We start from the raw sequence: 12,836 nt of genomic DNA, 5'->3' as shown, positions 1-12,836 counted from the left end.
CCCGCCTTCCAGTCCCGTCGCAAGACCCTCCTCTTCGACCGGGCTTTGGATCTCCCTCCCCCGACCCCCGACCCCCGACCCGGGTCCGTAACCCCTGTCGCGTCCAGAGCCTCGGGACGTCCGCGCGGCGTGAAAGGCGCTTCACGCGCGCGGAATTTTGTTGTTGTTGTTGTTGTTGTTGCTCCTCAAAATTTACCGCTCCACTCTAGCCTCGGCCAAGTCGTCCTTCTACTCCAGGATAATCCTGGAGGCGAAGAACAACCCCAGGCTTCTGTTTTCCACCACATCCCGACTCCTCCGTCCCCCCCGCCACCCCGCGCAGGTCATCTCCTCCAACCTTCACTGCGAGGAGATGCTGGATTTCCTTGAATCCAAGATCAAGGGAATCCGCTCCGCGGTCACTTCCCCTCCAACTTCCACCCACCACCCACCCCTTCCCTCCCACACTCCGACTCCTACCCATCCTCCCCTACACACCTTCGTACCCGTTTCCCCACCCTCTGTCACTGAACTCATCCTATCCCTAAAACCAACCACCTGCTCCCTTGACCCCATCCCCACTCCACTCCTTATCTCCCAGCTCCACTTTCTTGCCCCACATATCACTGACATCATAAACCTGTCCCTCTCCTCTGGCTCTGTCCCCATTCCATTAAAAACTGCCATCATCACGCCCACCCTGAAAAAACCCTCCCTTGATGCGTCGCAGCTATCAAGCTACCGGCCCATCTCCAACCTCCCCTTTCTCTCCAAGGTCTTGGAAAGAGTTGTCGCCTCCCAACTGCGCTCTTTCCTTTCCACCCATTCACTTTTCGAACCCCTTCAGTCAGGTTTCCGTGCTGCCCATAGCACAGAAACTGCCCTGGTCAAGGTCACCAATGATATCCTGACCATCTGTGACCAGGGCTCCCTCTGTCTCCTCGTCCTCCTCGACCTATCGGCAGCATTCGATACGGTCGACCACGCTATCCTCCTCCACCGCTTGTCCTCCCACCTCAACCTTCAAGGCACTGTCCTTGAATGGTTTAGGTCGTACCTTTCTCACCGTCTTCACTTTGTCTCGACAAATGGCTTCTCCTCCACCCCCCGCACTGTCTCATGTGGTGTCCCTCAGGGCTCTGTCCTCGGTCCCCTCCTCTTCACCCTCTATATGCTCCCCCTGTGGTGACATCATCCGCAGACATGGGTTAACTTCCACATGTATGCGGATGACACCCAACTCTACCTTTCCTCCTCTACTCTCAACTCCACGACCACCGATGTCCTGACAGCTGCCTGTCCGACATCGAGTCCTGGACGAGAGACAACTTTCTTCAGCTCAACGTGCGAAAAACCGAGGCCCTCCTGATTGGCTCACGTCAGCGCCTCCGCACCTCAGGCGCTGACACCATCAGCATCCAAGGCTGCACTCTCCACCTCTCAAAGCCAGTCAGGAACCTCGGCGTTTTGTTCGACCCTGAGCTGTCCTTTCTCCCTCACATCCGCACCACAACTGGCACCGCCTTCCATCACCTCCGGAACATCGCCAGACTACGGCACTACCTCACCCCTCACGCTGCTGAAACCCTGGTTCACGCCTTTGTCACCTCAAGGCTGGACTATGGGAACTCTCTCCTCGCCGGCCTTCCCGCCACCTCCCTCCACACTGCAGGTCATTCAGAACTCTGCAGCTCGTGTACTGTCCCGCACCAGACACCGCGACCACATCACTCCCACCCTCGCCCTCGCCCTCACTCTCACCCTCACCCTCGCCCTCGCTCGCCTCCACTGGCTCCCCATCCCCCAGAGGATTGATTTCAAGATCCTCATCCTCACCTACAAGGCCATTCACGGCCTCGCTCCCTCCTACCTCTCCAACCTACTATCCCCCTACCTACCTGCCCGTACCCTCCGTTCCTCTGGCTCCGGTCTGCTCCACGTCCCCCGCCCCAACCGCCCTACCATCGGTGGTCGGGCCTTCAGCCTCTCAGCCCCGAGGCTCTGGAACTCCATCCCCCAGTGCCTTCGCCGCTTCCTCCCTCTCCTCCTTCAAGGCCGGTCTCAAAACCTTTCTCTTTGACCGAGCCTTCAGCTCCCCTCTCGACTCTCTTCCCCCTCCTCGCTCCCTCCCTTCCCTCCCCTCACCCTGACCATTTCCCCCCTCCTCGCTCCCACCCTTCCCTCCCCTCACCCTGACCATTTCCCCCTCCTCGCTCCCTCCCCTCCCCTCCCCTCACCCTGACCATTTCCCCCCATGCTCGGGTCATGACCCAACTGTGCAGCGCCTTGGGACGTCCTCCTGACGTGAAAGGCGCTTTATAAATGGAATTTTGTTGTTGTTGTTGTTGCTCCCGAGCGTATCCCCAGGGCTTCCCGAGCCGACCCGCAGAAATAAGTATTAGGTGCAGGTTGGCAAGAGCCAAGTCTTGGAGACGCCAGAGTTGGAGTCCAAACAGCGAAAACTCTGTAGTTTGATGTCTCTTCTCGAGTAGCCCTACATGATCTTTAACGTCCACGCGAATGGACAGGCTGGTAGGGGGTTAGGAGGTTACAGAGGTAGGGAGGAGCGAGGCCTTGGAGGGCTTTGAAAGTGAGGACAAGGAACTTGAGCTGTATCCTCTGAGTGATGGGAAGTCAGTCATGCTCAGATGATGCTATACGTTATGCGGCCAGTAGATGGTGGCTCAATCCCACCCAATGCCCCTTCGGAGGCTTGAGAAAAGCCGAGCTTCACAATTTGTCACAACCTCTCTCAGCCTCAAATTGAAGTTGAACTGTCCACTCCGCATTGGCCTTCGAAACGTCCGCTCCATCTGCATTAAGATCCTGGCCGTCAATGATCCCATCCTCAAAGAGAACGTTGATATTATCACGGAAACCTGGATCACCCAGGTGACACGTTCACTCTCAATGAGGCCATACCACCTGGCTATACCTACCACCATGCCTCACGCCCCAACAATCGTGGCAGTGGCGTCACTTGACCTATCCCCCTACTCCACCGGCTCATTCCCATCTTTTGAACACCTTACCCTTTGCCATCCCTCCCATCTCTCACTAAAAATTCTCCTAATGTTCTGCCCCCCAAAATCCTCCCCCACCTTCATCTCTGACGTCTCCACCCTTCTAGCTTCCCTCTGCCTCTGCTCTGACATCTCATCATCCTAGGCGCCTTCAAGCTCCACTTCACCCCCTCTTGCTCTACCTCCTCAGACTTCTCTCCTCTCTCAACCTCTCCCTTCACATCCACTCTGCTACCCACAACCACGGTCACCCGCTTTAATCTGGTGACCACCCGGGGCCTCAGCGTCTCGGATGTCACCATCACTGACAAGGCCATCTCTGACCACCATTTCATCTCCCTAACTCCGATATCCCTCTCCTTTATCAACCACCATATCCTCCATGAAGCCCACCACCTGCTCCCTGGACTCCATCCCCACCCTTCTCCTTAAACCCCAACTCCACCTCTTGCTCTACTCACTGACATCATCAACCTCTCCGTGTCATCTGGCCTTATTCCTACCTCCCTCAAAACAGCTACTGTCACCCCCACCTTGAGAAAACTTACCTTGACCCATCACAGCTATCCAGCTACCGGCCCATCTTCCACCTCCCTATTCTGTCTAATGTCCTTGAGAGAGCCGTCGCCTCCCAGCTTCACTCTCCCTCCGTTCAGCGGGCTCCGGCTGCTCCATGTCTCCCTCCCAACCCGCTCTACCATCGGTGGCCGGGCTTTCAGCCTCTCTGCCCCCACACTCTGTAACTCCATCCCACGGTCCCTTCCCCTCGCTTCCTCCCTCGCCTCCTTCAAGGCCGGTCTCAAGACCCTTCTCTTCGACCGTGGTCTCCCTCCCACCTCTCTGCCTTCCCTCACTCCTACATCACCCCTTCCCCATGCTCGGATCCTGACCCCTGACTGTCCAGCGCTTTGGGATATGCTCCCGATGTGAAAGGCGCTCTATAAATGTAATTTTGTTGTTGTTGTTGAACAGATGCCGACTCCAGGGATATTGATTACCCACAATAAATTGCCATGCAAGGTGTTTGTTATAAGGGGAGTGAGACAGAGATAGTCAGAGAGAGTGAGAGTTAGAAAGTAAGAGAAGTAGATAGAAAATGAAAGAGAAAAAGAGAGAAAAACATAGGAAGAGAGAGAGAAGGAAAAAGAGAAGGAAAGTAGGAAATCAGATAGAGGGCAAGATATGTAACAACAATACAAACAACAAAAACATGCACAAACCGACAAAGGAAGAGTGCCACATGCAAACAGAGGTGTGAGAAACCTGAATGCATTGGGAGACAACACACATACATGGCAGCGAGAGAGGAGAGAGAAAGGTAGAGAAGGGCTAGCACGGGAAGCTATTGCTTATAATAATCCTTACATTTAATATAGTGCCTCCTGGATGTCTTAAAGAGTTTCAGAGAATTTTACTGTGAATATAGTTTTATGTTTAAAACTTTTATACTTTATAAAATACGTAAAATATTTTGTATTTAAACTGTTTGTGGGACGCTGCTGTGTGCAATTGGCTGCTGCAGTTTCCTCACAAAATATGCAGTCAATTCACTTTGCAGTGTGAAGTGGTTTGAGATGTCTCGAAGACGTGAAAAGTGTGGAGGAGTAGATCAAAGATCTCGCCATAGTAAACAAATCTAGCAGAGTATACAAAAAGCAACTCGCCCTCACAGACACTAAATTTCCTAGGAATTAAATAGATCTGTCAAACGGTAAATGGAAGAACAAGAATGTGCACAGAAGTGACAGGAAATTGGAGAAGATGAATTTAATGAGGATTTCAAACTTTAATAAAGTTTTAATAATCCTTACATATGACATAGCGCCTTATCACGTTATTGAGACGTATCAAAGAGCTTCACAGAATATGTGTAAAGTAGATTGGCTCTGTATTTTGTGGGCGAATTGCGGTAGCCAATTCTGCACAGTTGTGGATTGAATGGCGGCATTTTTTTAAAGGGATTGTTATCTCCCAGAAAGAGATCCGTCAATCGACTAACAACTGGGTTCCTAGTTACTCCTGGTAAACAGAGGCATGTGGAATAAGGAAATTTGCCTAAGGTTTCACCCTGCCCGGTAATCAAACCCGGGTCCTTGTGGGATGAGTGAGCTACTGGACTCCACAATAGAAGCAGAATGTATAAAAGCTGGAAAGGGAATCAAGGTGTGAGTTTATGGTTGGAATATTGGGAGCAGAGAAGAAAGGAATGATTTAATACTCCAGCGTGGGTTGAGAATCATTACGATTGGGGATTTAACCCACAAATTCCTGCCTCAGAGGTGAGAGGGCTACTGACTGAGCCGGGCTGCTGTGTACGTGTAAATAATCTTGAGAATCGGGTGAAAGGTTGATAAACGAGATACCATTCTCACCTTTTACACAATGATGTACACTCCTCTGCAAAACCACAACCTACAATCTATCAACACATCAGTTGATACTTTTTCTTCCCCCGACACGTACAACAAGGTTTTATCTGTTGTCCCAAACCTGCCCCGAGGCACGTCGTGGGGGATAATTTCCTGAGATGTTGCGAGATGATGTGAACAGAGCTGCACAGATCATCGAAAACACCGCTCAGAGAGAGGGTGCAAAAATAGACTTCCTCATAAGAAGATTGTCAACCTGTTGCACTTTATGAAGCCCTAAAATAGGACTGAGGTTTAAAGCATAACAAGTGCTGACCTTTTCAGAAGACGTACTGGGTAACCTAAATGTGAGCCCTTAACCTCTGGTGCTTGTGCAGCACTGTTTGTTACACAGGGTGTTGTGCTCACAAATGTGTTCAGGTACTTACATAACTCCATATCGACCTGTCCGCTCCCTCCCCTCAGCAGGCTCCAGCCTGTTCCACATCCCCCATCCTGCATAGCCCACCATCAGCGGTCAGACCTTCAGCCTCTCAGCCCCCACCCCTTGGAACTCCATCCCACATTCCCTTTGCCTCGCTCCCTTCCTTGCCTCCGACAAGACCCTCGGTTCCTTCAGTCAACCTGCTACCCCCACCCTCCCTGCCCTCCACCCCTCCTGATCCCAACCCCCAGCTCGGGTCCAAACCCCCTGACTGTCCAGCACCTTGGGTTGTCCTCCCAATGTGAAAGGCGCTCTATAAATGTAATTTGGTTTGTTTGTTTGTTTGTTTGTTTGTTGATATAGCACCTTATCACGCCTTCGAGACGTCTCAAAGCGCTTGACAGAATATATTGTAAAGTCAATTTTTTTCTCTGCTCTGTTTGTATTTTCCCTTCCGTTTCTCTCGACCTTCCCTAAATTGCTTTGTCTCTTTGTAATTATTTCATACAACATAGTTTTGAACTTCATTTTTCTCTCTGCCTGTGTCTCTAAATCTCCTGTTATACACAGTGAGTTTACCTTATATCCTGCATTCATTTTAAGGTAAAAGGGCCTCCTTCTGTCTTGGCTCTAACTTCACTTTCTTTTCCTAATTTTCCCACGACCCCACTAACCACAATCGATTTTTGGTTTTGTTTTTGGTTGATCATTACAACAACTTGCTCTTTACTAATAAATAAAAATAATCCTTGCATTTGATATAGCATCTGATCACGTCTTCGAAACGTCTCAAAGCGCTTCACAGAATATACTGTAAAGTGGATTGACTATATTTTGTGGGCGAAATGTGGCAGCCAATTGCGCACAGCAGCGTCCCACAAACAGCCGTGGATTGAGTGATCGAATTACTTTTTAAAATTTTGTTTTGAAGAAATTATCACCCCCGAAAACGATCCACCAATTGACTAACAACCGGGTTTCTTCTTACTGCGAGGTAAACAGCGGCGTGTGGAGTAAGGAAATGCCCAACATTTCACCCTGTCTGGGAATCGAACCCAGGTCCTCTCGCTTGCAAGGCGAGTGCCTGACAGTGATCGAGAATGTTTGATCAGAGCAAAGCATTGTTGTTTCACCTCGAGTCGGGTTTCTGTGCTGCCCATAGCACAGAAACTGCCCTGGTCAAGGTCACCAATGATATCCTGACCATCTGTGACCAGGGCTCCCTCTGCCTCCTCGTCCTCCTCGACCTATCGGCAGCATTCGATACGGTCGACCACGATATCCTCCTCCACCGCTTGTCCTCCCACCTCAACCTTCAAGGCCCTGTCCTTGAGTGGTTTAGGTCGTACCTCTCCACCGTCTTCACTGTGTCTCCTCAAATGGTTTTCCTCCACCCCCGCACTGTCTCGTGCGGTGTCCCTCAGGGCTCTGTCCTCGGTCCCCTCCTCTTCACTCTCTATATGCTCCCCCTGTGGTGACATCATCCGCAGACATGGAGTTAACTTCCACATGTATGCGGATGACACCCAACTCTACCTTTCCTCCTCTACTCTCAACTCCACGACCCCCGATGTCCTGACAGCTGTCTGTCCAACATCGAGTCCTGGACGAGAGACAAATTTCTTCAGCTCAACGTGCGAAAAACTGAGGCCCTCCTGATTGGCTCACGTCAGCGCCTCCGCACCTCAGGCGCCGACACCATCAGCATCCAAGGCTGCACTCTCCACCTCTCAAAGCCAGTCAGGAACCTCGGGGTTCTGTTCGACCCTGAGCTGTCCTTTCTCCCTCACATCCGCACCACAACTGGCACTGCCTTCCATCACCTCCGGAACATGGCCAGACTACGGCACTACCTCACCCCTCACGCTGCTGAAACTCTGGTCCACGCCTTTGTCACCTCAAGGCTGGACTATGGGAACTCTCTCCTCGTCGGCCTTCCCGGCCCTCCCTCCACACTGCAGGTCATTCAGAACTCTGCAGCTCGTGTACTGTCCCGCACCAGACACCGTGCCCACATCACTCCCACCCTCGCCCTCACCCTCGCCCTCACCCTCACCCTCACCCTCGCTCGCCTCCACTGGCTCCCCATCCTCCAGAGGATCAAATTCCAGATCCTCATCCTCACCTACAAGGCCATTCACGGCCTCGCTCCCTCCTACCTCTTCAACCTACTATCCCCCTACCTACCTGCCCGTAACCTCCGTTCCTCTCGCTCTGGTCTGCTCCACATCCCCCGCCCCAACCGCCCTACCATCGGTGGCCGGGCCTTCAGCCTCTCAGCCCCGAGGCTCTGGAACTCTATCCCCCAGTGCCTTTGCCGCTTCCTCCCTTTCCTCCTTCAAGGCCGGTCTCAAGACCTTTCTCTTTGACCTTCAGCCTTCAGCTCCCCTCTCGACTCTCTACCCCCTCCTCGCTCCCTCCCTTCCCTCCCTTCACCCTGACCATTTCCCCCCAAGGCTCGGGTCCTGACCCAACTATACAGCGCCTTGGGATGTCCTCCCGACGTGAAAGGCGCTCTGTAAGTGGAATCTTGTTGTTGTTGTTGTTGTTGAGCGATAGAAATGACGCTGCTCATTTCACCACAATGAAACTTTGCTTCCTGTTAGTTTCACTGGTCGGGCCCTGGCTGCCAATGGAAAGAAGAAGATCAAAAGTGGCTCGTCAGAATTATACAAGAAATTGGGACCACAGGCACCCAAACCCATCTGGTTCCTCTTCATTGAAGGGCTCGGTGCCATCTCAACACATCTGAAAGAAAATTGTGAAATACTGAACCAAGAAGTAGCAATTGCTCAAGTAAGAACCCACAGCCAGACTGGTTGCTGGGAATAGAGACTGAAATGGTCTATAAATAAATGGAGGGCTTTCTGAGCTGCACATCACATCTGGGCTCGACTATGCCAAATCCCTGTTTGTTGGGCTTCCCAACTCTTCCCTCCACAAACTACAGATCATCCAGAATTCTGCAGCTTGTGCCCTCTCCCGTACCAGGCTCTGTGACCCCATCACCGCCACCCTCGCCCGGCTCCACTGACTCCCCATCCCTCAGAGGAAAGAGTTCAAAATCCTCGTCCTCACCTTCAAGGCCCTCCACAGCCTTGCCCCCTCCTACCTCTGTGACCTGCTAACACTATAGCAACTTGTCAGCTTCCTCTGCTCAGCAGGCTCCAGCCTGCTCCATGTCCCCCGCCCGGTCCACATCAGCGGTCGGGCCTTCAGCCTCTCTGCCCCCACTCATTAGAACTCCATTCACCAGTCCCCTCACCTTACTCCCTCCCTTGCCTCCTTCAAGGCACATCTCAGGATTCTCCTCTATGATCATGCCTTCGGCCACTCTTGATCCTCGCTTATCCCAACCCCCACCCCCACACCCCACCCATTCAAGTCTAACTCCTTGACTGTCCAGTTCCTTGGGATGTCCTCCCGACGTGAAAGGCATTGTACAAATGTGATTTTGTGTTGCATTGTACCAAATGTTGGTTGCTTGCATTCCGACTGTCAGCCTGGCTCAGTCACTCTCACCTGAGACAGACGGTTGTGGGTTCCAAGACCCCACCTCAGGAACTTTGAGACTAGGTATCCGTCATGCTATCTCTCCCTCTCTTCCTCACTTCGTGCCAACTCTTTCTCTCTCTCTTGTGCCATGTCTCTCACTCTCGTGTCATCTCTCGCTCTTTCTCTCGTTTCCACCCTCTTCTCGTGCTATCAGACAATCACTCTTTGGCTATATCTCTCATGCCATCTCACCTCTGGTGGCCATTCTCTCATGCTGTTTCTCTCTTCTTTCTCAATTCAACATACTATCTCACATATTATCTCTCTAATATACGAACGGGGCAAAACCTTAAGAAAGTTTCCTTTCTCCACACACCTCTGTTTATCTATCAGGATGTGGGAACCCAGTTGTTAGTCAATTGGCGGATCACTTTCTGGGGATAATAATCCCTCAAAAAAAATATTTTTGAATAATTTGATCACTCAATCCATGAATGTTTATAGGACGCTGCTGTGCACAATTGGCTGCAGTGTTTCACTCGCAAAATATACAGTCAATTTACTTTACACCAAAATTACATTTCTAAAGCGCCTTTCCTTCGGGAGGACGTCCCAAGGCGCTGAACAGTCAGGGATCAGGACCCGAGCGTGGGGAGCAGGGTTGGGATGAGGGAGGGCAGAGGGGGTAGGAGGGCGGCTGAAGGCACGGTCAAAAAGGAGGGTCTTGAGTCGTGCCTTGAAGGAGGCGAGAGAGGGAGCGAGGGGAAGGGATTGTGAGATGGAGTTCCAAAGAGTGGGGCCAGAGAGGCTGAAAGCCTGACCGGCGATGCTAGGGCGGGTCGGGCGGGAGACCTGGAGCAGGCCGGAGCCCGCTGAGGGGAGGGAGCGGAGAGGTTGATAGAGGGTCAACAGGTCAGAGATGTGGGAAGGGGCAAGGCTGTGGAGGACCTTGAACATACACACTTTGCAGTATATTCTGTGAAGTGCTTTGAGACGTCTCAACAACATAAGGTGCTAAATTAAATGGAATTAATTTTATGTGTGAAAAGAACAAGCGAGAAAAAAGGGAGTTAACTTGCAACTATTTCTCATTATCGTATCTGCAATGGTCCGTTCTTCCCTTTGCTCACACATTGACATGAGTCAGAGCGACCATGTGAGATATTGTGGTTTTATTATGGCTGGTTCAGCAAAAGCAAGTGCCTTTACCCACATTTAATTACGTTCTCCATTGATCTATAATAATAATAATAATAATAAACCTTGCATTTGATACAGTGCCTTATCTCATCTTCGAGACGTCTCAAAGCGCTTCACAGGATATATTGTAAAGTGAATTGACTGTGTATTTTGTGGGTGAAACGCAGTAGCCAATTGCGCACAGCAGCGTCTCACAAACAGCCGTGGATTGAGTGATCCAAATTTTTTCAAAGGCATTGTTCTACTTGCAAATTGTAACCCCCCCACCCACACACCCCATCACACACACATAATCTTGCACCACAGAGTTTTACAATTAGTTGTAGTCCTGTGGCTTAGTGGTTAGAGCACTTGCCTCACAAGCAAGAGACCTGGGTTTGATTCCTGGCAGGGCGAAACATTGGGCAAGTTTCCTTATTTCCTTATCTTCCCTCCAAAAAATCATTGATAAATTGGTCACTTCAATCCCCGACTGTTTGTGGGACGCTGCTGTGCACAATTGGCTGCTGTGTTTCACCCACAAATACAGTCAATTCACTTTACAGTATATTCTTGTGAAGTGCTTTGAGACGTCGAGAAGATGTGGAAAGCGCTACACCAAACGCAAGGATTATTATTATATTATAGCCTTATTATTATATTATAGCCTAAAACGTTAAAATACCTCAAAGAGCTTTGTAAAGTTTTCTGTGATGTGCGGTCACTGCCTATTTTTAGACGGTTCATTTGCACACAGCAATGTCCCAGAAAGAGCTGCAAAGTAATTGTCAGCCAAGACACCGGGAGAGAAACTGCCTTCTCTTTTTAAAATAGTGCCGTGGGATCCTTATTGTCCACCTGATCAGGCAGACAGGCTCTCAGTTTAACTGAGATCGTGGAGTCCTGTAGCTCAGTGGTTAGAGCACTCGCTTTGCAAGTGAGAGACCTGAGTTCAATTCCAGGCAGAGGGCGAAACCTTGGGCAAGTTTCCTTACTCCACACAGAGCCTAATAATAATCCCTCCAAAACCAAAAACAATAATAAATTGGTCATTTTCAATCTACGACTGTTTGTGGGACATTGCTGTGCGCAATTGGCTGCTGCGTTCGCCCACAAATATACAGTCAATTCACTTTACAGTGTGTTCTGTGAAGCACTTTGGGACGTCCTCCTGACGTCCCACAAACAGCCGTGGATTGAGTATTCAAATTATTTTTTTTGGAAGGGATTATTATCTCTGGAAAAGCGATCTGCAAATCGACTAACAACCAGGTTCCTATTTACTGCTAGGTAAACAGAAACAGAGGCGTTTGGAGTAAGGAAACTTTCGCCCACAAATATACGGTCAATTCACTTTACAGTATATTTTGTGAAGCGCTTCAAGACGTCGAGAAGACGTGAAAAGCACTATGTCAAATGCAAGGATTATTATTTTTATTATTAATGTTTCGCCCTGCCCGGTTGGTAATCGAACCCAGGTCCTCTCACTTGAGAGGCGAGTGCTCTAACCACTACTCTATAGGATGCCACACTGGGGGGGGGTGTTGCATTGTCGGAGAGGGCAGGGCATCGGTTGAGACATGGGGGAGAAGGGTATAGAGGGGTGTAGCACACTTGCCTGTTTGCATGCTGTAAGGTTCTCCGGAACTCCACCTTAAGAATCCTTCTGACTCGCTCCTTCCCTCATCTCGTTCAAGGTCCATCTCAATACCTACCCCTCAACCTCCCCTTGGCTCCCACCCCCAGCTTGGGTGCCCAGCCAGGATTGTTGAGCGCCTTGGGATGTCCACCTGAAGTAAAAAGCACTGTTTAAATGTAAATTTGCATTGTGTTATATGTTTTACATGTGAAAATGTCTATTCCTACCTCAACAACAACAAGATTACACTTGTATAGTGCCTTTCACATCGGGAGGACATCCCAAGGCGCTGGAGAGTGTACAGCATTTCAGACCCGAGCTGGGGTCAGGGAGGAAGAAGGGAAGGGAGGGGATTGGGGGTGGCCGATGGCATGGTCGAAGAGGCGGGACTTGAAGGAGGCTAAGGAGGGGTCGAGGCAGAGTGACTGGGGGATGAAATTCCACAGGTTGGGGGCAGAGTGGCTGAAGGCTCTCCCGCCAATGGTGGGGCGGGTGGGTCGGGGGATGTGGAGCAGCCAGAGCCGGCTGAGCGGAGGGAGTGGGCGGGTTGGTAGAGGGTTAGGAGGTCGCAGAGGTAGGGTGGGGCGAGGCCATGGAGGACTTTGTAGGTGAAGACCAGGATCTTGAACTGGATCCTCTGAAGGATAGGGAACCAATGGAGTCGGGCGAGAGTGGGGGAGATGGGATCACGGACTTTGGTGCGGGAGAGGACACGGGCTGCAGAGTTC

The sequence above is a fragment of the Callorhinchus milii genome, unplaced genomic scaffold, assembly GCF_018977255.1.
Source record: "Callorhinchus milii isolate IMCB2004 unplaced genomic scaffold, IMCB_Cmil_1.0 Scaffold4, whole genome shotgun sequence".
In the NCBI taxonomy this organism is placed as follows: Eukaryota; Metazoa; Chordata; class Chondrichthyes; order Chimaeriformes; family Callorhinchidae; genus Callorhinchus; species Callorhinchus milii.
This window is presented reverse-complemented; position numbering follows the sequence as displayed.